The sequence below is a fragment of the Mustela nigripes genome, chromosome 4, assembly GCF_022355385.1.
Source record: "Mustela nigripes isolate SB6536 chromosome 4, MUSNIG.SB6536, whole genome shotgun sequence".
Taxonomy (NCBI): Eukaryota; Metazoa; Chordata; class Mammalia; order Carnivora; family Mustelidae; genus Mustela; species Mustela nigripes.
The window spans coordinates 79,315,563-79,341,167 of record NC_081560.1 but is presented as its reverse complement, the minus strand read 5'-3'; the positions used below and the strand labels follow the sequence as shown (position 1 = coordinate 79,341,167).

Genomic DNA, 25,605 nt, shown 5'->3' with positions numbered 1-25,605 from the left:
ATTAACAATAAACATATATATTGTTCTAGGTATTTTACATATATGAATCCACTTTAATACATATATATTATAGAATTCAAATTGTGTATATAATTTATATAGAGAGAATTGTATTATATATAGAATTTATATTATATAATTTACATATAATTTATTAAATTTACAAAATAAATTTATATAACTTAGTAAATAAATTCTACGTTATAGATATATAGTTTACATATATATATATTTTTCCCAGTGAAAGGTTAAGAAAGTTGCAAGATCACACGTCTAAGTGACAGACATGCTATTCAGACCAAAATTGTCTCCAGAGTCTGCCTGTAGAGGTTACAGATAAATGAGGTTCACCTTTCAAAAAGTCTTAAAAGCACTTGTGTCTAGTGTCTAGGGCTTCTGTCTTGGTGATTCATTTCTATTGATGGATGTAGTGCTGAAGTCATAAATTCTGCCTTAGTTTTTAGAGTACAGAAAAAACTCCAACTATTTGTTCAGACCCAGCCACAACAAAACTTATTTAAGTCTATGAATAAAACAAGTTTATTGTAAGTATTAATAGTCATAGAATTGGGAATTTGCTGTAGCTCTTTAAGAACCTGGACATAAAGCGTGCGAGTGACACAGTGGACTCCTTTGTTTTTCCTAACACCTTCTGCCCATGATTTTTTGTTACTCAGCCAATTCTATTTCATTCTTTAAGTAAAATTTCATAGACTTTTTTTGTAATTACATTTTCTTTAAAAAATTTAAATTCCAAATATTACCATGCATAATAAGCAAACAGGTTTTTAAGCATTCTTTCATCATCACAAAAATTGATAGAAAAAAAGATAGGCAGTAAAGGTTTATGTATATGTGTATATAAAATCATACCATAATATGATAAATTATATCAGTATGATAAGAGAAAATAAAGTACTTCTTAATTACATGAATGTATTTCTTATCAGAGGGAGAAGACTTATACCTATATTTTAGTCTGTTATCATTATGAATACTAACAGTATGCTTTAATAATGAATAGAAATAACAATTCTTGAAAACTTAGATTTTACTTCCAAAGATACTATTCAAATTCAATAAAATATCTTACTGAAATAAAATTTGTGTTTGCCCAATAGAAATACCACACCTTGCATTTTGGGCTCTGTTTTATTGTTTTAAAAAAAATAACTCCAAGTGGTCACACAGAATGACAACGTTGAAGTGACTCAAGTTCTTTTCTTCATCTTTACAGTAGCTCTGCTGTCACTCATTGTTTTGAATGTAGTGTTTAAATGTAGAAATATAACATGTCAGCTGGGGGTGGAGACAAATCACAGAGTTAACTTGAATAATTCTAAACCGTTATAAGCTTACTCTCCCAAGGACTTGCGTCCTGAACCCTGAGACCTGAACCCACGGACCTGAGTCCACATAGATCTACCTGGGAGTTCTCCAAAACACCTGCCCTACAAAAACAGTGTTTTTAAAAGATGGATAATAAAATTGCACTAATTTGGAGTTTATACTTATATAATTAACACTGAATACTAACCACCACTATTATTTAAAACATAGGCCAAAAAAAGCTTTTATCAGAGAGGAATACTTTATCATTCTTCTAGAATTTATCAGTTTTTTAGAATTACTGGTGCATTGTGACAATAAAAGTCAGACTGACTTTTAGTTGGTTTTCTTATCAATTTTATATGACAGTACATACCCTTCTAGCTTGCACATAGGCAGACTGTTCTCTTTTAGCCTTTGGTAAGCCACTGGAGGGAAGTAGGGAAAGAAAGACAATAAAATAAAAATAAATAATTTTAATTAGTCTCTTCTGATGGACTAAAATCACAGAGCAAATTGAAGGCTGTGTATTCTGATAGAATCTGAAAGAAAACTGAATTTTAAAATTAATTCAGATTAGTTTATATTTGAGATAAATTGAAATTCTAAATTGAAATTGGAAAGCATCTAAATCAAGAATTTAAATTAAATTAAATTTAAACTCTAACAGTCAATGTGATTTAAATTATTTTAATTTCAATTAAATTAAAATTCAGAAGCATCTGAAATGAATCAGAATTAGCCATAACATTAACCCCAGATATGAAATGCTGAAATTTTGATTTCTAACAAGTTTTAATCAGGCTCTACTGATTTGGTAGCATTTTGCAGAACGGTTTGACACAATAAAACAGACCAAAACAGGATAACAAAAGTAAAGATGGTTGGCAAGAATTATTATAATATGCCATATGATGAATGTCTCAAATCAGATTTATACTAGTTTCAGATATGTAGTCATGGGACTGTAAATGAGAATCATAAAATAAACTGAATATATTTTTTTGAATGATAATAGTCTGATCACTTATGAGAAAATATGTTTTTGGGAATACGTCTCTATCCCTGTGGCTGTCCCTCTGCTAGCTGTGATGTGAGGATCCATGGGTTTCTCTCTAAATGCTCCCTGTGCCATTCCCTAGGTCATATTATCTGCCCTACCACTAAGAATTTCTTGAGAAAAGAGCTAGACAAAAAGTTGCCATAATTCATGCCTTTTTAAGAAATCATCAAGAAAATCCCATCAAACCCCATATACTGGTTGTATTGTATACTGGTTGTATCACTATCCAAAAACCACGCCTCCCATGCCCTGGTCCCTTATGGCTCTGGTCCCTTATGGCTCTCGGGGTATAACCTGTAATCTGATTCAAGCCCCATACACCTCGAATTTCTCAAATTTGCTGCACTTCTCTCTAAATTGATGATCTCTCAGAAAGAAAATTCCCAAATGATCAACCTCTTCCCTGACACAGAGCACTTCTTTCTCTGAAAGGCTCCCAGCCCATGGGGCTAGAAAAGTTTGGAGGATTGTCTGCCCCAATGACTCAAAACCTTCCCTGGCATATAGTGGATGGAGATCAGGGATAGTAAATGACCTTGATACTTCAAGTCCTACAGAAGAAGATGTGCCCAACTTGATGTGCCAAAGGTCCTTATTGAATAACACTATGGGACTTGGTAATCAGTAAAAACCCTGTCTCCCAGCATCCCTTTCATCTAGTGTTGTCTCAGTTATTACTGTTTTGTTGCATGTCCAGGACCACTGGAGGATTTTCTTTCCTTTAGTTCTTCATTACCACGCCATAGTAATTATTCCTCATTCTTATCTTTAAAAAGTATTTTTAAAGTAAAAAAAAAAAAATGCACACACACACACACACACACACAGAGAGAGAGAGAGAGACTACCTACTCTGTTCCATTATTCTCTTTGTTTCGATATTCCAATATATTCTTATTACATAGATAAGCAAGATTCATTCACCTTTGCTTCATACTTCCTTTTCTAGATGAATTTCAAAACAAAATATTTTATGGATAACAGTAGTTTAAGTCATTTTTCATAGGACACAACTACTGCTAGATTCAAATAATGTCAAACTTTTCTTTTCAGAAACATAGCTTACTTCTCCTTTTTGACTGCTGGAATTGACTTTAATCTTTATAATATTCTTAAATTGTAGACAATATAATAACTTCCTTGTCTTTCTCTTGACTTTAAAAGGAATTAATTTAATTGGGGTTACTTTGATGGTGATTTTTGTAGATAGTTTTTATTTTTTCTTTAACAGTTTTGGGACATTATCTGTTATCTTTAACTTGTTGGAAGGCTTGTATAAGGAATGAAGGCTTTAGTCACTCCTGAACCCAACATCCAACCCCTAGATCTAAAACATTAAAAATAAATTCTCACGGGGCACCTGGGTAACTCAGTCAGTTAAGCATGTACCTTTGGCTCAGGTCATGATCTCAAATTCCTAGGATCAAGCCCTGCATTGGACTCCCTGCTTAGCAGGGAGCCTGCTTCTCCTTCTCCCTCTGCCAACCGCCTTGCTTGTGGTTTCTGGCTCTCTGTCTGTCTGTCAAGTAGGTAAATAAAATCTTTAAAAAAAAAATAAATTCTCACAATTCCCTCTTACTCTGTCCATCCTCCTGTCTTTCTTAGAGGCAATTAACCACTATCCTAAATTCTGTCTTTATCATTTTCTTGCCTAAACACACATACATATGCTTGAACAATGGTTCTTTATAATAGAATTCTTCCAAAAATTATAAAACATTTATAGGCAGAATGTAATTTGTGATCCACTTCTTGTGCTCAAATACCGCCTAAACATGCTGGGACAGGTTAACTGTGGTTATTTGTTTCCTACACTGTGTATTATTTCAGAGTGTAACTATACCATTTTTTCCTACTTTTCCTGCCTATGGGGAGGGAGGGTTCCAGTCGTCTGCTACTTTGTTTTGTTGTGCACATTTCTGTATATATCCCCGGATGCAAATGTGCAAGGGTTTTTCTTGAGTATGTACCTGGAAGGTAATTACTGCATCTTAGGTGAGGTTCACCTTTGCAAGGCAAAAACAAATTGTCATCCAATTTATACTTCTACTAGTTGTATTTAAAAATATTCTTCCAACCCACATCATCTCTAACAATATCACACGGCTTCTTCATATTTTCCAAACAAATGAGCCCAAAATGATATTCAATTCAGTGACTTTTATCATTATTTGATAACTTATTATTTTTTTTCTACTAATATAATTTTCATAAAACCTTGTTCTCTGGCTTTCTTATTGTTCTATCATTGGAACCTGTGATTGTGTCCAGTACACACACATGCTTAAAGAATAATTGTTCAATGAATTAATATGAAATTAGGCATAACTGATTATAAGAATGATTTTTGGTATCAACTTGGCATTGAGATTTAAAAAATATACATACAATTAGGGCATATAGTACATTCCTAAAAATAAGTGTTTGTAATGAAAGTAATCATAGTCTACTTTTTCAACTTAGTATTGATAATATATATCATAAATTTAGATGAATATATATGCATATATTCATCAGAACTTGTACAAAACAATTTTTTAGTTCTTGATCTGTAAGTTAAAATCTGTAAGATTTTAGTTCTTGATCTCGGTTAACACAGAATGAAATATTTCTGAATCAATTTTATTGAGATTTGAATACAGATTCTCTAAAACGGTGACTCTCTGAGTGTGGTTTGAAGAACTGTGAGGGGCTCTCGGGCCCTGCAGAAGGCTTAAAGGTCTTCTGTTCCCCAGCTACAGGTCTGCGAGAGTCCAGATTGTTTTCAGATACTTTATTTAAAGTAACATTGCAACAGACTGAATGCCAAAGCAGATATAAGAATTTGTCTTCTATAAGCTAGACAGTAAAAAGATTTGCAAAATATAGAAAGGGATATCAATCTTCTCATTAATACTTGTTCTGGAAAATATAACTATTTCTACAAAACCATATTTTGTTAACTCTTAATGAGTTTATTATTTTAAAATAAATTATTTTTTGAAAAGCGAATGCTGGGTGACTGGGTAGCTTAGTTGGTTGAGCGTCCAACTCTTGATTTCAGCTTGGGTCATGAGATCAAGCCCCTCATCAGGCTCCACACTCAGCGTGGAGTCTGCTTGAGATTCTCTCGGCCTCTGACCCGCTCCCCACTGGCTCATGCTCTCTCTAAAACAAAATCTTTTAAAAAAACGAAAGCTAAATTTGACCAATTCATCCACCTTTAAGATGCCTTTTTTTTTCTGTTAGTCTATTACATGTGAAAAATTACATTAACAGACTTTCCATTGTTCAGTATTCATTCAGAGATATTATCTTGATATGATTCTGGGATAAAATCTAACTTACCTTCACTTTATTTTTGTCATAGCCTGATGGGTCTGACTACTGGTACCTGACTTGGGATGTGTGCAGCTTGATCTCTGTTGAGCATCTCTTCTCACCCAGGCAGCAGGGTGGATGAAAGGAAAAAGAAAGGCATGAAGGAACATGAAGAGTTCACCTATCCTCTTTGACATCTAACTCCCACGCTACTATCATTGAGGAGAGAAGAGCCGCCCTCATCCTTGGTACACAAGGTCTGTAAGATATTTTCTCTAACTCAGAATTCCTTTTCCTAAATTACTGCCCTGAATGATGGGGATGGGAGATCTCATGTGATAAGCAGGACTTTTGGAGGCAGGGTAGGAATTTGTTCTAGCTAGAAACCTTTTTTGTTCTCACAGTGCTGAGCACAGACGATTGTCACAGAACTGAGGATTCTTTGCATGAGGAAGATGCTGCACCTCAGGTCCAAGCCTAGTGCCCATGGGCTATGATTAAAGAACATCTTTTCTCTCCCATCCACAAAGGCAGTTGGGGAAAGAATTTGTGTCCTGGGAACGAGTCGATGATTTAAGAAACCTTTACTGAGGAAAGAAAACAATGGAGTTGCTAGGAGGTGCAGGAAGGAGTGTTATCATACAGGTGGCTGAGGTTTGAAGACTTACTTAAGATATAAGAAACAATCCTCTTAGGAAGAGAATTCTGTTGCTTGTTATGTGAGGCCAGTCCCCCTTGGGGATAACCAACGAGAAAAGAAAAATAGCCACAGAATATAAAATTGCTCTGTATAATGACATAACTAGGATTTTAAACCAATAGACTGAATGACAAAGGATTTGGTAGGAATTAGTCTAGAAGACAGGATTCTGAATAAGAGGCTGGCAGACTTAGGAGCCCCAAGGGAAGGTGCAAGTGTCCAGGAGAATGACAGAGATGACAGGTGATACATTTCTTGTTTGAGTGGCAAAATGACTTTTGAACAGTTAGATTAAATGTGAGTTCTAAGCTGTCTTCAGGGCTAGGTTCTAACCAATGTATTATAACCCAACGAAAAGACTTAGAATGTGCTTAGAGCAATCTTAAAAGACATGTATTTTTTAAAAATTTTATTTAATTTTATTTGTTTTCAGTGTTCCAAAATTCATTGTTTATGTACCATACCCAGTGCTCCATGCAATACGTGTATTTTTAAAGAACATATGTTATTTTTCAAAATCCTCAAGTATAGATTACTTCTGGAAAAATACATGAGGAAGAGATAATGGGGGTTGCCTCTGGGAAATAGGATTGTAGTTGTCTGGGAAATGGAGTGGGAAGAATTACTCTTTATATTATGTCCTTGTTATCTTTCAGTTATATTCCTATGCATTTACTGTTTGCTAAAAACCAAAATAATTTAAAATAAAGATCCAAGTAAATAATCATGTAGGGAAATCAGTGCCTTGGATACTCCTTTACTTCCCCCCCCCCCCCAATTTTAAAATGCCCAGAGGAAGAGAGAAAGAGAGAGAGAAAGCATCATAAATTTTTCAGTGCTTTAAACACTGAATTATCTTTAATCCCCTGAAAAAGAGGTTGTTGCACATAAGAGCTTTGTGTTAATGGTGCTTAGGAGAACGTAAGAGAAGGAATAGTAGCCAGGCATAGGGCAAAATGTTATAGAAATAGGGTAAGAACCTCACAAAACCAGGGATGGGAATGTATCATCAAGGGAAAAAGTAAGAATTGGCAGTAAGGGATAATCAGGCAAACAAAGAGTTGCTCAGGAAAACACAAAATCTCGGGAAGTTTGATGGATTTCCTTTTCTCCCTGGAATTGAAGCATGAGTCAGTTTATTATGTTATCAAAACTGATACCACAAGGCTGAAATGACTTGGAGACACTCAGAATTCCTTTGTTTTTCAGTTACTTTAAAATCCTGCTTTATTTTCTTCTTCCCCATTTTGTTGATGCCTCTCACTTCTGGCTACAAGACTTAATAATAAATTACAGTAAATACGTTCTAACTAGGACAGAGGCCCAGGGGTATTTTACACCTTTGGTCTAAACATTACAGTTTTAATGTTCCTGCTATGTGTTATCTGTCACCTCTCATAATGCATGAAATGCATGTCTTTGGTTTAACAATGAACTCATACAGTTAGCTTACACTAAATATTCAGTGTCCTAACTGGACCATGTCTTTTGAGGCTGAATTTCTGGTAGGAAGATTATTTCAACCTGATACTTGTGCAGAATTACATTTCTACATAAATGGGAAGGTGTTTATTTAACTCTCTCATGTATCCTCTTGTTTATGATTAGTCTGTGGAAGTCATTTTTTGGGTCTTCTTACCTATCTACCTCAAAGGGGTGTTATGGAGACTAAATGAGATAATAAAGGCAAATCATTTGCATCAGTGCAGGGCATAGAATGGGGACTTCATATGTCACCTCCTGTTATTCCTTTGTCCATTTTCATTCTATTTTAAAGTCACTTATTTATTTATTTTTTATTGAAAGAGAGAAAGGGAGGGGAGACAGAGAGCCAGAGAGAGAATGGGTGGCCTTGTGCTCCCCTGGGGGGCAGGGGAGGGGCAGAGGGAGAGAGATTCTCAAGCAGAGTCCATGCTACACAGGGAAACCTGACCCTGAGATCATGAGCTGAGCTGAAACCAACAGCCAGACACTTAACCGACTGAGTCACCCAGGTGTCCCCTTTCTCTAGGATCTAAGGGAAAAATTTTTAAGGCAGATTATAAATTCATCAGATCCTTTGTTTCAAGCAGCAAAACACCGCTAACTGTTCTTTATGGTTTGAAATCTGCTAAAAATGACTATAGCTGCCTCATTTCATAGTCACATGTAATCCCAGTATTGTTATTTCTTGTTACTCCCTAAACCAGCACATTGGCAGCACCAGGGAACTTGCTAGAAATGCAGCATCTCAGACCCCAGAATGGCTGAGTCAGAATCTTTGCTTTAAAAAAAAAAAAAGAAAAAAAAATTCCCCCAAATGATTCACACGTGCACTGAAGTCTAAGAAGCATTGCTATACAGATTTTATTTGCCACATTTTGCAAAATTGGACTCTTTAATCTTTTTCCATTTTACCTTAATGTTGAAGGTACTGAACTCATTTCCTTTAAGTACAGGAGATGTGTTTTGCTTGGGGCTTTAACTATTGAGTCATGCCTTCCTCGTGACTCGTTCCTCTCCTTCAGAAACTGTACTAAGCGTCCAGCAGGTGGACGTTCGCTGTCATCATGCAAGGAATTAGATCTCCATTATCCTTTAGTTTTTATTTTTTAGACCATTATAAGACTATTGAATTATTTTTATTTTTAAGGAATTTTACACTTGATCTTAGCCAAATGGCCGAGAAGCGTTTTGTTTGTTTGTTTGTTTGTTTGTTTTAAGAAATTTTAAAAACAGGGGCACCTGAGTGGCTCAATCAGTCAAGCATCTTCCTTTGGCTCAGGTCATGATCTCAGGGTCCTAGGAATGAGCCCCACATCAGACTCCCTGCTCATCATTTTGGATTTTTTTTTTCTTAACACAGAGTCCATACTATTGAAATTCCCACACATACCACACTCATCTTGAATCTGTCCACATGGTCAAAAAAGCCCAACTTCACTTGAAAGTGCTTTAAAGCTTCTCCAAGCTTCTCCACACGGCCTCCATCAGGACGATTCCCCACCCCTACACCTACCTCCCACAACTGTAAATTAGAACAACATTTCTGTGTCCTATTCAAATGTTTATTTTCTCTCTGCTGCAGTCTGTCATCGAAAGCTTTCTGAGAGTGAAAAGGCATCAGAGGTAAAATCCACAAAAGGGTTCTGAGTCCCATAAAATACGTGGAGAGGGCTGGCAATCCAGGGAACAAAAAGCCACCCGCACTATTCTGATACCAGATCCACATCCACTCTGCAGTCTGTGCTAGAAACAGCTCTCCCAACAGGTACTCAACGTCGCTATTCACCTTCCCCATGTGATGAGCGCCGATTAAATCAGGAAGTCAATGGAGGGAAAGAGAGAGGTTTTACTTTCTCAGGATGAACAACTCTGTCAGCATGACTGGGAGTTTTCAGTGAAGTGCAAAATTATTTTTAAATACTTGTCAGAAAGAGGGATCTGCTATAAATACAACCCGTGATCACAATTTGTCAAGGCCAAGTGGTTGGGTCCTTGGAGAGAGAGGGTGCCTATTTGCTTTACACTGACAATAACAACAATCAAAGGCAGCTTGTAAGACTTGTAAATCAAGTGAATGTTACCCAGCAGGTGTGCAGGGGAGAAGCGATGTTGAGAAGATGCTTGGAAGCCATTGTTGAAAGATAAAAAGAGCTTTTTAAAAAATGTTCCAGCAAGGGACTTCTTACCCACGGGTGCATTGTAAGGGGTCCAGGTTACTACAGGTGAGAGATCATGGAGCCATACGAATCTTTTTTAAATGGAAAACAGAATTTTGAAGAGTCAGAACCTTCTGTGAATTTTTTTCTCTCTCCCTCCCTGTCAGTCTCTCTCTCGCTCTGTGTGTGTGTGTGTGTGTGTGTGTGTGTATGATGTAGTAGAACTTCATGTACAGTATTTCCCTGTGGTCCTTTTTGACCATCCACTACTGGAAAAGCCAAAATACATTTCATTCCACCTGGACATGTACTAGGCCCAAGCTCGTTTGTAAATGCCCACCAGCACTGGCTTGGACAGGTTTTCTCTAATAGCGAGGTTTCATAGAGCCCTAGTTGCTTATTGTATCTTATATCTTTCTCAATAGTTTTCTCAGGAAATGTCCTTAAAATTCTTAGAATCGTGCATTTTCTTGGGTTCTACCCTGTCATCTTCCGTGCCTTTGTTTTGAAACCTCCAGGAGTACCCACTGTCTATAAGATAGAGACCTTTGCTGCCTGGCCTTAGCCAGCTACTTTCAGTCTCAAATCTAGTTTTTACATACACGCATGTTGAATGCTAGCCACACTGAATTATTCTTTAAAATATTTTGTTCATTTGAGAGAGATAAAATGAGTATAGGGAGGGGCAGACGGAGAGAGAGAGAGAAGCAGACTCTTTGCTGAGCAGGAAGCCCAATGCAGGTTCGATCCCAGGACCCTGGGATCATGACCTGAGCCAAAAGTAGATGCTTAAGCAACTGAGACACTCAGGTTCCCCACCACGATGAATTATTAAAAATTTTGAAAGAATATAACCTTCCAATTTTCATTCTTTTACTTCTGTATATTTTTGCTTCAGATGTTGCTAGTATTCTCGTAATGATCATTAAGTTACCATTCATGTCATTTCCATAGATTTCCCAGAAAGAATCAGTGTAAATGACACATCATATATGTTATACCTGTGTAATCATGCATATATATACCATGTGCACTGCAACTAAGATTACTGGTCTACCCCCAGGATAGACTATGGCATCCAGGGACAAGAACTCTATCTCATTTATTTTGCAAAGTGTTTTCCAAAGTGCATGGCTCTAAAAATACATTTATAAATAGCTATTTCTCAAATTTTGCTAGTTTGTTAAGATCAACATACATATCTGCATTTTTGGGATCCATTATTAAAATGGTTATTAACAATGTATGTGGCATGAACCAGATTACTAATGCTGGATTAGAAAGCTAGAAAAAGAAAGCTCTCACCTGGAGGAGCAGCTATCTGAAGCCCAGGAAACTTAAATACCCCTTTTAGCTTCAGGAACCTCCAGACGCATACAGGCTTCATTCTTGTGAATTTCTTACGAAAATTCTTACTAAGCCAATCTTCCCCTGGTAAGACATGGAAAGAGGGGTGATATGGAATACACTTCACATTAAACAGGCAAAGGAAGGGTAAAAAGGGGGGGGGAGTTTTTGTGATAATCACTTGAAGCTCAAACCACCTTACCCCCAACAACATATGTTCTATCTTGGAAAGAAAGAACAAGGATTCTGTCATAAAATTACATAGCATGGAGGAAAGGGGAGTCCCTCAACGGGGCTCTCTAAAGTAGGGGTGAGACCTACAGCATTTGGTTCCTTCTGGCACAGATGTCCACTGTGGTTAAAGAATAAAGTAGATATTGGTTCACTGAGGTTAAAGGTCATCCTGAGTCATTTCACTGCCCTGGCTGGACTTCCGGAGGACCTGACCCCCCAGTGTGGATGCAGAGGTGGAGTGTGGAGGTGTGGCTCAAGGGAGGGGTGGCAGCAGCAGCAACGTCCCAGCTACAGGAAATTCTATGGGTTCACAAGTTTTCCTAACAAATTAGACATCTTGATTTTGGTTTGGAAAAGGCTGTAAAAAGGACAAAAGGAAATAAAATGATGTCATATTCTAACCCTCAACTTTCAAATACACAAATCTGTATAGAAAATATGAAAAAAAGCAAAGAAGGGTTAAACATCTGTTTTGTTAATGACAGACCAAATTTTTATTTTAAAAGACTATTATAATAGTTTACAGAGAGATTATGAAATTAGATTAAATGAATGGTCCAAATTAGTTAGCCCTGAGAAGAGCCAACCTCTTTCCTTGGAAAAAATAAATTCTGTATATGAAGTAAAAATCCCTTAAAACCATCTTAGCTTGAGGAGAACACTTGGGAGTAGATGGGCAGAGATCTGTATTTAAAGATAATTTTCTTTACTGGTGTCCCCAAACCGGTTAAATTTAACTTCACACATGTTGAGCATGGCCACCCTGAAAATGCTCCACTCAGATCTCTGGCTGCAGGGAACATATTTGACCGGTGGCCCTTGCTCTTGTCTGAATGTTCTACCACTTTCTTTTACCTATCATCTCACTTCTAGTGGGCTGCTCTCAGCCAGTGACTAAGAAATACCATTCCTCCAAGATGGAGAATTTCTTTGATAAGTCATTTTGCCTCAAAGACACCCCCACTGACAAGTTCTTGGAACTACTTGCAGTCTGAGTCTCTGCCTATGCAGTCCTCCCTTTCCTTACTCTTTCTTCACACGGGTCAGTGTTCTCCTCACCTTTTCTGACTTCCCTTTTCTTTTATAGGCATTTTTTCAATTAGTCTCTCATTAGATCTAATTCCTCTAATTCTTCTAGCTTTCTCTTCTCAGAGGACCTGAAGTGAAGCATCAAGTGACTTTATCCCCATCTGAAATCCTCTGTATTAACAACATTTCCTCCAGTAAAGAAAAATACATGATGTTTTTAGTCCTTGGACTTAAAATTAAACATACATATGGAGGTTTTTCTTTTCTTTTTCTTAACACAAATAAGATTCAGTCCCTGTGTGGTGGGTTCCGTGGTAGTCCTTCCAAAATTCTGTATCTTAATCCCCAGAACCTGTGACTATCACAGTATTTGGAACATGTTTTTTTTTTTTTACATGTAATTACATTAGGGTTCTTGAGATGAGATCACACCTGATAATCTGGGTGGACCTGAAATTCAATCCCTCATAAGACATAGAAGACACAGAAATGAGAGTCATGGGAAGATGAAGACAGAGAATGAAGTTATGTAGCCTAAGGTCAAAGGACATGGGATCTGCCAGAACCTGGGAGACTCAAGAAAGGATTCTCCCCTACAGCCTTGAGAGTGAGCTCAGGCCTGCTGACATCTTGATTTAGACTTCTGGCTTGGAAAACTGTGGCAGAATAAATTTCTGTTATTTTAAGCCACTAAGTTCAAGTTTGTGGTAATTTTTTTACATTACTCTAGCAACCGAGACACGTTGTCAAGTTAGAAGAGTGAGATGATCAGTTTTTCATCTCCTTTGAATAGTGATCAGGTAGCTGGGAGTAAAGTGAAACAGAGATAGACCTCATAGCAAAACCCAATAAGAACATTAGAAAGAAAGGAAAATTACAAACAAGTATTACTCATGAACATGCTGAAAATCTTCAGCAAAATATTAACAAAGTGAGTTTGGATTACACCAAATGACAATATGCTCTCAGAAAGGGGGGTTGCCTCAAGAATGCAAGTTTTCAGACACCTGGGTGGCTCAGTTGGCTAAGCATCTGCCTTCAGTTCAGGTCGGTCATGATTTCAAGGTTCTGGGATCGAATCCCATGTGGGGCTACTTGCTCATCAGGGAGCCTGCTTCTCTCTCTGCCTGCCACTCCCCCTACTTATTCTCTCTCTTTTTCTCTCTCTCTGACAAATAAAAGAAAAAAAAAGAAGAATGCAAGTTTATTGTTATCATTTTGCAATATATATAAATATTGAATCATTATGTTGTGCACCTAAAACTAAAATAACGCTGTATGGCAATTATTTCAATAAAAGAGTAAAAATGTTTGGTTCAACATTTAAGCATGAATAATGACTTTTTATCATGCTAACAAATTAAAGAGGAAATGCCATATGATCAACTCAATAGATGAAAAACATCTGACCAAAAAAATGGAGAAATATGTCATGTTCATAGACATAAAGAGTCAATATTATTAAGAAGTCAGTTCTCCCCAATTTGCCTTTAGATACAACAAAACATTAAGCAATATCCCAGCAGTATATATGGGGGATTTGATTATCTAATTCTAAAATTTATATGGAAATGCCAAAGACTTAGCAAAAATAATTTTGAAAGGATCATTATACTCCTACTGCCTGATTGTACTTATTCTCTCTGATTTTAATCCTCATTGTACAGCTAGTTACCAAAATGTTATATAAATGTCCTAAGGATAGAGAGATCTATGAAACAGAAAATAGGTAGACAATAGCCAGACCCAAATATATTTATGTTCAACTGTTGTTCAAAAAAAGCACCAAGGTAAGTTAATGAGCAAGAAATCTTTTCAACAATGGCATTGGAACAACTGGATATTTGTACAGATCAAAATTAAAATGAACTGTTATCTCACATTTATGCAAAAATTAATTCAAGATGGATCACAGACCTAAGCATAAAAATTAATAGTATAAAACTTCTGGAATAAAATATAGGGGAATATCTTTGTGAAGAGGGAGGAGACATAGATTTCTTTTACAGGACCCCAAAAAGTTAAAAAGAAAAAGAAAAAAATGATAAATGGACTTCACTAAAATTAATAACTTTGGCCCTTCAAATGATATTATTGAAAAATGAAAAATCAAACCATAGACTTGAAGAAATTATTTGTGAGACACATACCTGCAAAAGAAAAAAGACTTGTAATCAGGATATATTATAGGAAAAATACCCCTATAATTCAATAATATAAAATCAAACGAGGTAATAAATAAAACAAAAATTTGGGAAGACACTTTACTGAGAAATATATACAAATGACCAAGTGTATGAAAATGTTCTCGACGTCCTTAGATATGAGGGAAATGTGAATTTAAGCTATGAGATATGGTTACATATCATAATTTTTAAAGGACTTACAAATTTCAGGGGACCTGGGTTGCTCCGTTGGTTAGGTGTCCAACTCCTGATTTCAGTTCAGGTTTGATCTAAGTGTCGTGAGCTCAAGCCCCTTGTTGGGCTCCATGCTGGGTATGGAACCTACTAAAAAAATAAATAAATAAAGACTTACAAATTTCAAGTGTTGGCAGGCTATTAAGCAGAAGGACCTTTCATATTTTGCTCATGAGAGTGTAAAATAATTCTACTACTTTGGAAAAGCAGTTTCTAAAACGTGAAACACATAACAACCCAATGACCCAACATGTCCATGCCTAGGATTTTCCCCAAGGTAAATCAAAACCATGTCCACAAAAGACTTGTACAAGAATGTCTACTCATGACTGCCTAAATTGGAAAGAACTCAAAAGTCCATCCACAGATAAATGAATAAATAAATTTTGGTGTATTCTAGAAAACGGATTACTATTTGACTACAAAAAGGAGAGAACTACTAATAAATACAGCAACATGGATGAATCTTAAAAATATTTTTTTATTGAAAGTAAACTAAATACAATAGAGTACATACTCTATTATTCCAGATATTAGAAATTCCAGAATAGGTTAAATCAACTGTAGTAACTTAGATGATTCATTGCTATAATTAGAGGGAAGATGGGGGAGAAATTCATTGCTATAATTAGAGGGAAGATGGGGCAGAAAGGGACATTTTTGGGAGTTATTCTATCTTCTATATTTGGATTACACACCACGTGTAATTTATCAGTATTTCCTAAATAAGACACTTAAAATCTGTGTGTTTTATGGGATATATACTTTTACCTCACTGACGAGAAAAAAGTTAAAAAGTGGTAAGCAATGATTTGTCTAACATGAGATAGAGTATAAAGTAGAATTTACTTAATTTACATTAATTAATTAATTTAGCATTAATGCTAAAACTAAGAGAAATCAAGGTAAAATATAATTGTTAAATAGGTTTATTTTAAAAAGACATATTGAGGGTCCCTAGGTGGCTCAGTTGGTTAGGCAGGTCAGGTCATGATCCTGGAGTCCCAGGATTGAGTCCTGCATCAGGCTGCCTGCTCGGTGGGGGTCTGCTTCTCCCTCCCTCTGACCCTCCCCCATCTCATGCTCTCTCTCTCTCTCTCAAATAAATGAGTAAAATCTTTAAAAAAAAGAAAAAGACATACTGAACATGAAATCATATAGACTCATAAAGGGTAGACTATGATGTTGCCTCTTAATTTTTCTAGTTGATAGTGAAAAATGGGCATCCCACCTGGGATGCTTTGTGAAAAAACACAGATTCCTGGACCTATACCTCCATATTCTGTGTCTGTCTATACAAGGAAAGACCCAAGGTTCAGTATTTTTTCAAGTTTTCCTCAGTTAGTCTTATCTTAGTTTGGGATTTGCTGAGTTACACCATTCTTAGATAATCTGTAAATCAATGATTCAGGAAAAGCTCAGCAATTCTTAACACTAATAATAAAAATTAACTTACTCTGAAAATCATCACAAGGAGGGTTCTGTGTAACAAAAGGTGTACTTAACAATATCCTTTCAGTAAAGTCAGGAACAAGTTTTAGAGAAGTGCTTCATGATACAAATCCTTTTTCAGGAGGACCTCAACACAAGCCAGACGAGTGAATTCGAACCGAACTCAGTAACTGCAGTTCCATAGAGTTTCAGAGTATAAACCTCCAGTAGGTAACTCTTACTGCTTTAGGTTAACAGAGGAGCAAATTATAGATTATTGCATGAAAGAGACTGCAGGTTCTTTAGGTAATTATTCATTAAGGCTTTCTTTTTTTTTTTTTTTTTTTTTTTTTTTAATTTGACAGACAAATCACAAGTAGGCAGAGAGGCAGGCAGACAGAGAGAGGGGGAGGCAGGCTCCCCGCTGAGCAGAGAACCTGATGGGGGGCTCGATCCCAGGACCCTGGGATCATGACCTGAGCCAAAGGCAGAGGCTTTAACCCACTGAGCCACCCAGGTGCCCCAAGGTTTTTATTTCTGATGAGCTTTTATCTTTTTAAGATGGTATTCTTTAGCAGGTATCCAAATTGTAGTTATTCTGTATTGCCATTTAAGTACTAAACCATACAATTTAACAAGTCTGTTATTATTAGTTTACATATTCAAGTGACAATTCAGGAGCTCAATCTAAATTTAGGAATGGCTGTGGTGAATTTCAGTCAAGAATCAGACATAAATGATCAACTTTTGTTTGGTATTTATAACATCTGCCATAGAAAAATAGTTGCTTTGTGAATCATTATCCTTTCTGAGACAGACCTCTGACCCTCTACATCCATTTTTTTAACCAGCTTTTCCAATTGAGAGTCTTTAATGTTTATGAATAATAGTAATAATGATGAAGATTATTCTAAAACCCTTATAAAACACATTAAGAAAGTAGTAATCAACCAGATTTGAAATGGGAACAGAGTTGGGAGAGGAGAAATTTTGATATATCTACTTGAAGACTCTAATTTCATATCTAGAAACCTTAGTTTTTCCTTTTGTGTGCAAAAGGAAAAAATCAGGGGACTGATTAATCAAGCCTTCAAAGGATTGAAAGAGGCGGAGAAAAATGAACTTATTAATGTCACCCTTCATCCTACCTCTCCTTTTTGACTATTATCACCTTTCCTAGCTAACTGGCCCCAACTGATCACCTATAAAAAGAAATTTAATTAGGGGTGCCTGAGTGGCTCAGTGGGTTAAAGTCTCTGCCTTCGGCTCAGGTCATGATCCCAGGGTCCTGGGATTGAGCCTCACATCAGGCTCTCTGCTCCGCAGGGAGCCTGTTTCCTCCTCTCTCTCTCTGCCTGCCTCTCTGCCTATTTGTGATCACTGTCTGTCAAATAAATAAATAAAATCTTTAAAAAAAAAAGAAATTTAACTAAATTAAAGGCCAACTATTTTTTTTTTTTTTTTTTTGAGAAAGTGCTGCATAAACACTAAAATCATTACCTAAAAGGGGCACCAGGGTGGCTCAGTTGGTTAAGCATCCAACTCTCGATTTCAACTCAGGTCATGATCTCAGGATCATTCATGAAGATTCTCTCTCTGCCTCCCCCTCTGCCCTTCCACCAGCCCTCACTCATGTTTGCTCTCGCTCTCTCTCTCTTTCAAAAAGAAATCATTACCAACAAGACAAATACAAAGCATGATCATATGTGCATCCAATTTGGGTGGTGGAACCAGAAAACCAAGAAAAGGGGCTCATGAACGAGGAGCAAATGGTAGCCGTTGTCATAGACAATAAGGTTTTCAGGTTTTAATATCTACAAGTCACGATATACTTTTTGTAGTCCCTTAGACTAAATATTTAGATGCAATGCTTTTAAAATGTCTAAATTGATTTTCTCTTCATTAAATATTAAGATGATACTTGGATGAAAGAGGAAACCCTGGTAGTTTATTTGCTACCCCATAGCTGTGTTGTTATTCCTTCCATATTTAATTATTATATTCAACATAAAAATGATAGTTTGAAGACGGCTCCAATTGGAAATAACTCTATTATAAGGAAATCAATTTAATGAATATAGTTTTCTCCAGATATCTCTCTTAATTATTTATCCTTCAAGAATATAAAAGTCTGTAATAGGTCTCCTCAGTAGCCATAAAAACAAAATTAAAAGCTTCAAGTGTCAATAACAAAAACAACAGCAAAAATTCTGTGGTAGGTTTATCAAGCCCTGTAGTCTCTACATCTCAAACAAAAATATACCTTTAAACATAAAAATTAATGTTTTTCTCATTTCTCAGACATATAGAGAAAAAGGCAATTAATCATTTTAAAGGCAATTAATCATTTTAAAAGCAATTAATCATAAATTTATTCACTCATGGATGTCATCTTTGCCACCTGGGAGTTTTATTTCTTCTGTGTGTGTGTGTGTATGTATGCATACGTGTGTGTGGGGGGGTGTGTATAGTATTTTAGCAGTCCTTTTGAAAGAAATACTCTCAACTTATTCTCTCAAATTTAGATAACGAACACTGGGTCCAGAGATTCTTAAACTTTAGGGAATGTAAAATAAACAAAAGGATAAAAGAAGACAATGGAATGATAGTCACCAGAGGATGTGGAGAAGGTGATGGGGGAGAGGTTGTCCAGTAATATAAAGTTATAGTTAGACAATATACATTACAAAGATCTGCTATACAATTAACTATAGTGCCTACAGTTAACAGTAAGGTACGTGTACTTAAAATTTTATTAAGAGGGTAGATCTCATGAGTGTGCTTACCACAAACAAACAAAGGGACACAGGAAACTCTGGGAAGTGATGGATATGTTTATTGTGGTACAGCAACATGTATATACGTATCTCTGAACTCACTAAATTATACACTTTAATTATATGCAATTCTCTTGGTATAGCAGTTATACCTCAAAAAAGCTGAAAGAAAAAAAAAAACTGTTGGCTAAGCAATTAAGTCGGCTAGGAGACTTCCTAAGGTTTAAATAATCCTAATGATGCCAGTTAACTAATGAGGTGTGAAGAGTTAGTTGACTACAAGTAGTTTTCAACATTCTAACACATTCTCTTCATTCTAACAAACTGATGACCCACCTGACCGACAGGTCCTCAGAACATTCAGATTTCTTGCTCTTTTCCTCATTGATCCTGTGTTTAGGGAAGTTTTCCTCTCTTCCAGGGGTACTCTCTTTCAAGTTAAAAACTTATGGAAAAGACTTTGCAAGTGCTGTTCCGAATGCAAAAATTATCTTCTCAGAGACTTTTCAAAATGAGACCATCTTGGCCACTAACTTCAAAACTAAGTACTGTAAACCCAAACTGTGTCTGGTAGATTATGAACAGAGCTCCAGTTAGTTCCAGAACATAAAATCAGCAGCCAGAGGAAGAAAAATTTTATACTAAAGCACATCCAAGTAAACTGTATTTCATTCAATGATAGCCCTGGAACTATGTTTTAGGAGACAGCAGCTAAAAAAAAACAAGACAAAACAAACAAGAGCTGAGGTAACAGAATTAATTTCCACGTGTAAGACCACGCAACACAAATACGGAATTTTGGATCATTTTATGCGCTTTAGTTCCTTCTTCAGTTTTTATAAATACTTCAGATGGTGAATGTGTCTGCAATAGGTTTTTCTCCCTACCTTAGACAGATCTATTTTTTCCATTTGTTTCTGTTCCTGGGATTAATGGTGTTATCACCCTCCCGCCTACTCCAGTGAGAAACTTGAGAGTCATGTTTGATTTTTGCTGTCCTTCATGATGAAATTCAATCAGCCACTAAATCCTGTGATTCTGCATTGGATCCACTACCACAATCTAATTTCAGGCCCTAATCATATCAGCCCTACATTATTGCTTGGCCTCCTATTACCCATCTTCTTTCACTCTGGTCAAACCAGTGGTATGTTATTACTTAACACATTAATCCTGCCGTCTTCCTACTTTTGACAAAATAAAGTCTACTGTCCTAGGCATCATGCTGAAGACCTTCCGAGTTCTTGTGTCTTATAAACTACCTTTCTTTGTTTCCTCCCATCACTCCTGCACATGCCTGCTAGCCCCAGACAACATATGTCATCCCCGCTGGAAACTGCTGTGCTTTAAAAACTAAAACAAAAACAACCTCCATTTCTGCATTGTTTCTACCCCTATCTTTCTCACTAGAACATGCGTCCTGATTCTCATGTGCCTGCTCACCTGGTGTCATTCTCACAGCTGGCCCTGGCCTCCATGATTGATGGCACCTGAATTTTGTTAACTGCGTCAGTCTGCAGTTTGTTTACTGGTGGGTTTGGCTCCCCAAATTACAACCCAGTGGATGATCACCAACCAGATGACTGAGCTTCCTCCTGGGTCTCATGACTCCACATGTTTAACCCTACATTCTGTCACTTTACAGCAAACATAACTGAGTGTCTACTAACTGCTGCACATACAACACCAGTAATCATTACAACAGCATCCCCTTGAGGCAGGTATGCTTACTATTGCCTTTAACAGATGAGGAAATGGAGGTATAGCAAGGACAGGCAATGTGTCACAGTGTTCTCGTCATGGAACTACAGAGCTGGGATTTGAGTCCATTCAGTCCAACTCTAGAGTCTTGTTCGGAGAGACAATGGAATACTTCTTCTCACCTGAGCTTAGGATGACAGCCCAGAATTTCAAAGCCTGGATCTCACATATAGGTCTTTCTGTCAAATCAATGTATAAAAATTACATGTGATTGATATTGGTCATTTTAAGCTAGCCAGCATCCATTTCTACTTCCCACTAGTGCTCTGAGATTTTCTTGAGAATTTAGGTCTTCCAAAGCATATACAGCCTTGGAAGGGAAGTCAGTTAAGGTATAGTATCTACCTTAGAACTCAACCCAACTTCTCAGAAGCTTACAATGTACCAGGAGTCTCTTTCACAGTGATTTATTGATTTATTGATTTGCTTCATTGATGAAAACAGAGGTTTGTCTGGAAGACCTATGCTCACCTAATCAAACTTGGTCTCAGAACTTTGAAATTTATGAAATTTGAATGTCACAAATGGAGAGGAAAACAAAAATGACAACTATGTTCATTTCTTTATTCATTCCCACAGTTGTGCCTGAAGAAGACTGCCTGGCGGTCCTTGCTATGGAGACCGTGCCCCTCTAGCTGAAAAGTTGTTCCCTTTAAGTTTGGTTCTCAGTTCTCCCTTCAGTCTTGAGTGCCTTTACATCCTTCTAATAAACTCCCTTTCTACTTACAGTGTTGGTTTTCATTGCTTTTCAGCTGTTATATATTACAGGTCCTGGCTAATTAGTGATCCTAGGACAGCCATTTTTCAGGAAGAAGTATGTTTCATTAGGTAATGACTTTGTCCTCCCTTAGTTTAATTGTTGGCATTGGTGTATTCAAACACAACATGATTATCCTGAAAGGTTAATTTAGATGAAAATATGATGCCACATGAGAAAAACAATCCACGTGGAAAAAAGTACACAATAATTTGTCAGCTGCTACCTCAGATGTGGGAAGGGGAGGTAGAGAGGGAAAGAAGGAAGACAGGAAGGAGAGAAGAAAGGAGAAAGAGAGGAATAAATGGGGAAGGAGAGAGAAGGAAGAAGAGGAGGACACAGAAAGAAAGAGAGAGAAAGGAAAAAAAGAGAGAGGGAGAGAGAAAGAGGCTCTGTGGTTATTTGCAAGTAGCAATCCTGTTTCAGGCAGCCCCAAACAGGAAATTCAGAGCTCAGCTAAGATAGCATGTCACAGACTTAGATCTATATATGTGTGGAAGAGTGGGTGTTAAAATATATTTCTTTTCTGAAATGTGAACTCCAAATTCCACACTTGGAAGCAAATAAGGAACCTTCTGTCTGTGATTAGAAAACCGTCTCGTCAAAATAGAAATGGTAAAGACTTAATGCTCAGACACACCAGCCTCCTCACAGCCTTTCTCAAAAACTCCTGTGAACACTTGGACATTCATTATTCAAGTTAAACACTGAGTGGCCATAATCAGTGAATGAGACTCTTATACTCTATCTATATGATGTAAGAGAGAAATTAGACCATACAGATAGGAGCTGATTTTCATGTGGCAGATACTGCATTGGCTGGTTTAATCCCTTTTCTCATTTCTACAATCCTGGGTGGTGGGTAGTACAGTGTTCCTTTTAGACATACAGGAAAAGGGTTAGGGTGGTGTAAAATAATTTTCCATAGTTCACCTACCTAGGGAGTCACCAAGATAACATATGTATGTGCATGTTTGATGAATTGTTTGCATTGATGAATCTAGTTTGATGAATCATTTGAGTATCTTCAAAGTTAACTATAACTGTCGTTGGAGTTGATCATGTTCATACATATTGTGTTGATGCACAATATTTAAGGATAAATAGAAAAGACTTTCCACAATGCTTAACTGTCTTTGGAGTTGTTCTGACTGAACTGTTACAAAGCTCTTAGTTTTGTTGTACTCCTTTATTTCACCTGACTCAAATTCTTGACTGAGAAAAAAGATGCCTGTGGTCATGAGCCTCATCTACCCTCTTTCGATTCAGCCATCCTAAGTGTCTTTGTCTTTTCCATTTCCTTCCACCATCTTATTTCACAGCTAAAGTCTTTCCTTTCAACCCTAGGAAGTAGGAATTTGTACTGGTTATCTCTTGCCACGTAATAAATTGACGTGAAATGCAGTAATTTAAAATAACTTACATTTACTGGCTCACAGTCCCTCTGAGTGAGGGATCCCATGCAGGTGAGCTTGGTCCTCTGACGGGCAGCAGCCATGACACTGTCTGAGGTGCAGCCATCTCAAGGTTCAGCTGGGACCGGATGTGCTCGCAGGCTCACACTTCTGGTTGTTGGTAGGACCCAGTTCCCTACAGGATGCCACACTGACTAATGGCTTGAGGCTGCCCTCGGTTCCTTACTACTGGCCTCTTCAAAGGATAATTTGCTTCTAGCACCTGGATTCATCAGAATATGCAAGTGAGAGATCGGGAGATGGAGTACCACCGTTATTTTTATGACCCAATCTTGGAAATGACGTGACTTGCACTCTGTTCTCTTTCTCAAAGGAGGCCACGAGAGAAGGGGATTTCTGAAGGGCGTGAATTCTAGGAGACTGGGAGCCATTTTAGAAGCAGCCTATGATACTACTACCAAGCTGTAACGTGCCCCCCACTGCTCAGTAAGAGGCTCACTTTCTCTCCATGCAAGTATATCAGGCCTGTCACAGCCTTTGGGAGCAGCAGAGAGCCCTCCACCTCCATTACTTGTAAGTGGGAATGCTCACAGATTTACTTGATAGCTCTTTTAAATAGCTTTTAAGAGGAAGCAGTAAAAGTGAGTTAGCACTAATTAGTACTTCTCTGTGAACTATTTTGCTTTATTTTTTGATCTCTGAAAGGCTCCTTGAAATAAAAGCAGCATTTAGTTCCTAAAGCATTTTCCTCACTTAGACACAGGCTTAGAAATGAAAGATTTGAACATAATAAAGGAACTTAAGCCTTAGAGGGTAATGAACACAAGTTTTAGGTCAACATTACCTAGAAGGTAAGTTATAATCATAGATGAAAGAACTTTCTTTTACCAGTAAATCAGAGCTTAAATCATTAGAGAATGATTACATAACTTAAGGATTTAAGTGACAGAAATATATGTGCAGGATATCATTCATTTTTTTGTACATTCCTTAAGATGATAGAGAGCACCTTATTCATGTCTGTGTCCCCACAGTCCATGAGCTCCATACTTCTGCCTCCCTATGTTGGGCATGTAGGAAAGACTTGTTAAGTGGATGGGTAAATACTTGATATTTTATTCTGCAGTAAGAGTTATGATTTTAATATTTATGCAATCTACTAACCAAAAGTAAAATAGTTCTTAGAAGTATACCTTGCATTCAAGCTAGAGCTGCTTTTATAAATTTCCCTGAAAAACATAAAAATAAATCTAGGTGGTAAGTAGTATCTTCTTGTATTGTGGAACATAAACCAGGACATAAATATATTTCTTACGGAAGCAGGGAGTTTATGTGTTGAGAGAGATAGACTCAAGGATCAATGCTCAGAAGCTCATATCATAGAAATTCAAGTAGGGTTTTAGATATAATATACAGTTCCCATTAAGTTATGTTTATTAATGTAACTTTCATTTCATATTTTATGAAGGTCCTGTTATGTGGACATTTTAAGGTGAACCATGGATCTACTTGTTTTTGTAGGTCATAAATGATCAAATACAATCAATTTCACTAAGCAGCCTATAGTCAGAGAACAAGAGAATAACTCTGAAAACTACATGTAAAGTTCTTCAGAACACCTAAAAGAAAGAGAGCAATCCTTCTGCCTCATTATTCAATAAGTATATGTACATCTATTGCAAAACACTAATCTCAAGCATAAACAAATATAAGTATGGCACAGAAAGCTTTGAAAAACTGAATTCAATAAAGGACAAAAAATTATTGACATAAACAACTAGATTTTAAGGCTCAGTATGGCACTAGGTGGTTAGTTTCATGAAGAACCTGCAACCCAATTTCTATAGCTCAGAAGAGAGAAATCAACATTGAGCTGGGAGCCACACATGAAGCCAAAGAATTTGGTTACCTCACAAAAATTTAGAGGATCATCAATTGTACTAATCTCAGTAGCATACAAAAAAAAAAAAAAAAGACTTCAACCAGTTCTTATCTAGATCAGCTGGAATCAGTACTCAGATTCCTCCTTCTCCATTAAGAGACTTTCACAGATTTCTCCTTCTGTCACTTGTCTTTATCTAGGGGACGGCTGTTGGTGAATTTCACAGAGCTGAGTCACAGGCATGCCTGCAAAGCAACTCCTCCTCTTATCCGACAGTCACGCGGCCCTCCCTCTGCAACCAGATTCTGGATCATGCCCTTTCTATTATGATAACTGGGAAAAGAAGCAGCTTGTTACAGAGGCTACTCACTTGAAAAATTCACAGCCAGACCCACTGATGAAATCACAGCCAAAGGCGGCTGTACTTGTTCCTGGGCTCCGGTCATTCCAGGTTTTCTTTATACTTCGAATTCAAATGATCTCTAAATGGGAAAAAAATAAGAGTGATATGTTTAGAAGA

The 25,605-nt window shown here is 36.9% G+C and overlaps 1 long non-coding RNA gene across 2 annotated transcripts in view; it reads right to left on the bottom strand.

The window, feature by feature from the left end:
• Positions 1-1,133: 1,133 nt before the first annotated feature.
• The window catches only part of LOC132015107 (uncharacterized), a 50,716-nt gene continuing 26,244 nt past the window's right edge, over positions 1,134-25,605 (bottom strand). For both annotated transcript variants that reach the window (XR_009403549.1, XR_009403548.1), the window contains 6 exons: positions 25,456-25,567; positions 23,212-23,465; positions 15,030-15,152; positions 11,338-11,463; positions 1,706-1,757; positions 1,134-1,299 (listed from right to left, as the gene is read on the bottom strand). This is a non-coding gene — a long non-coding RNA (uncharacterized LOC132015107). The remainder of the gene's footprint in view (positions 1,300-1,705; positions 1,758-11,337; positions 11,464-15,029; positions 15,153-23,211; positions 23,466-25,455; positions 25,568-25,605) is intronic.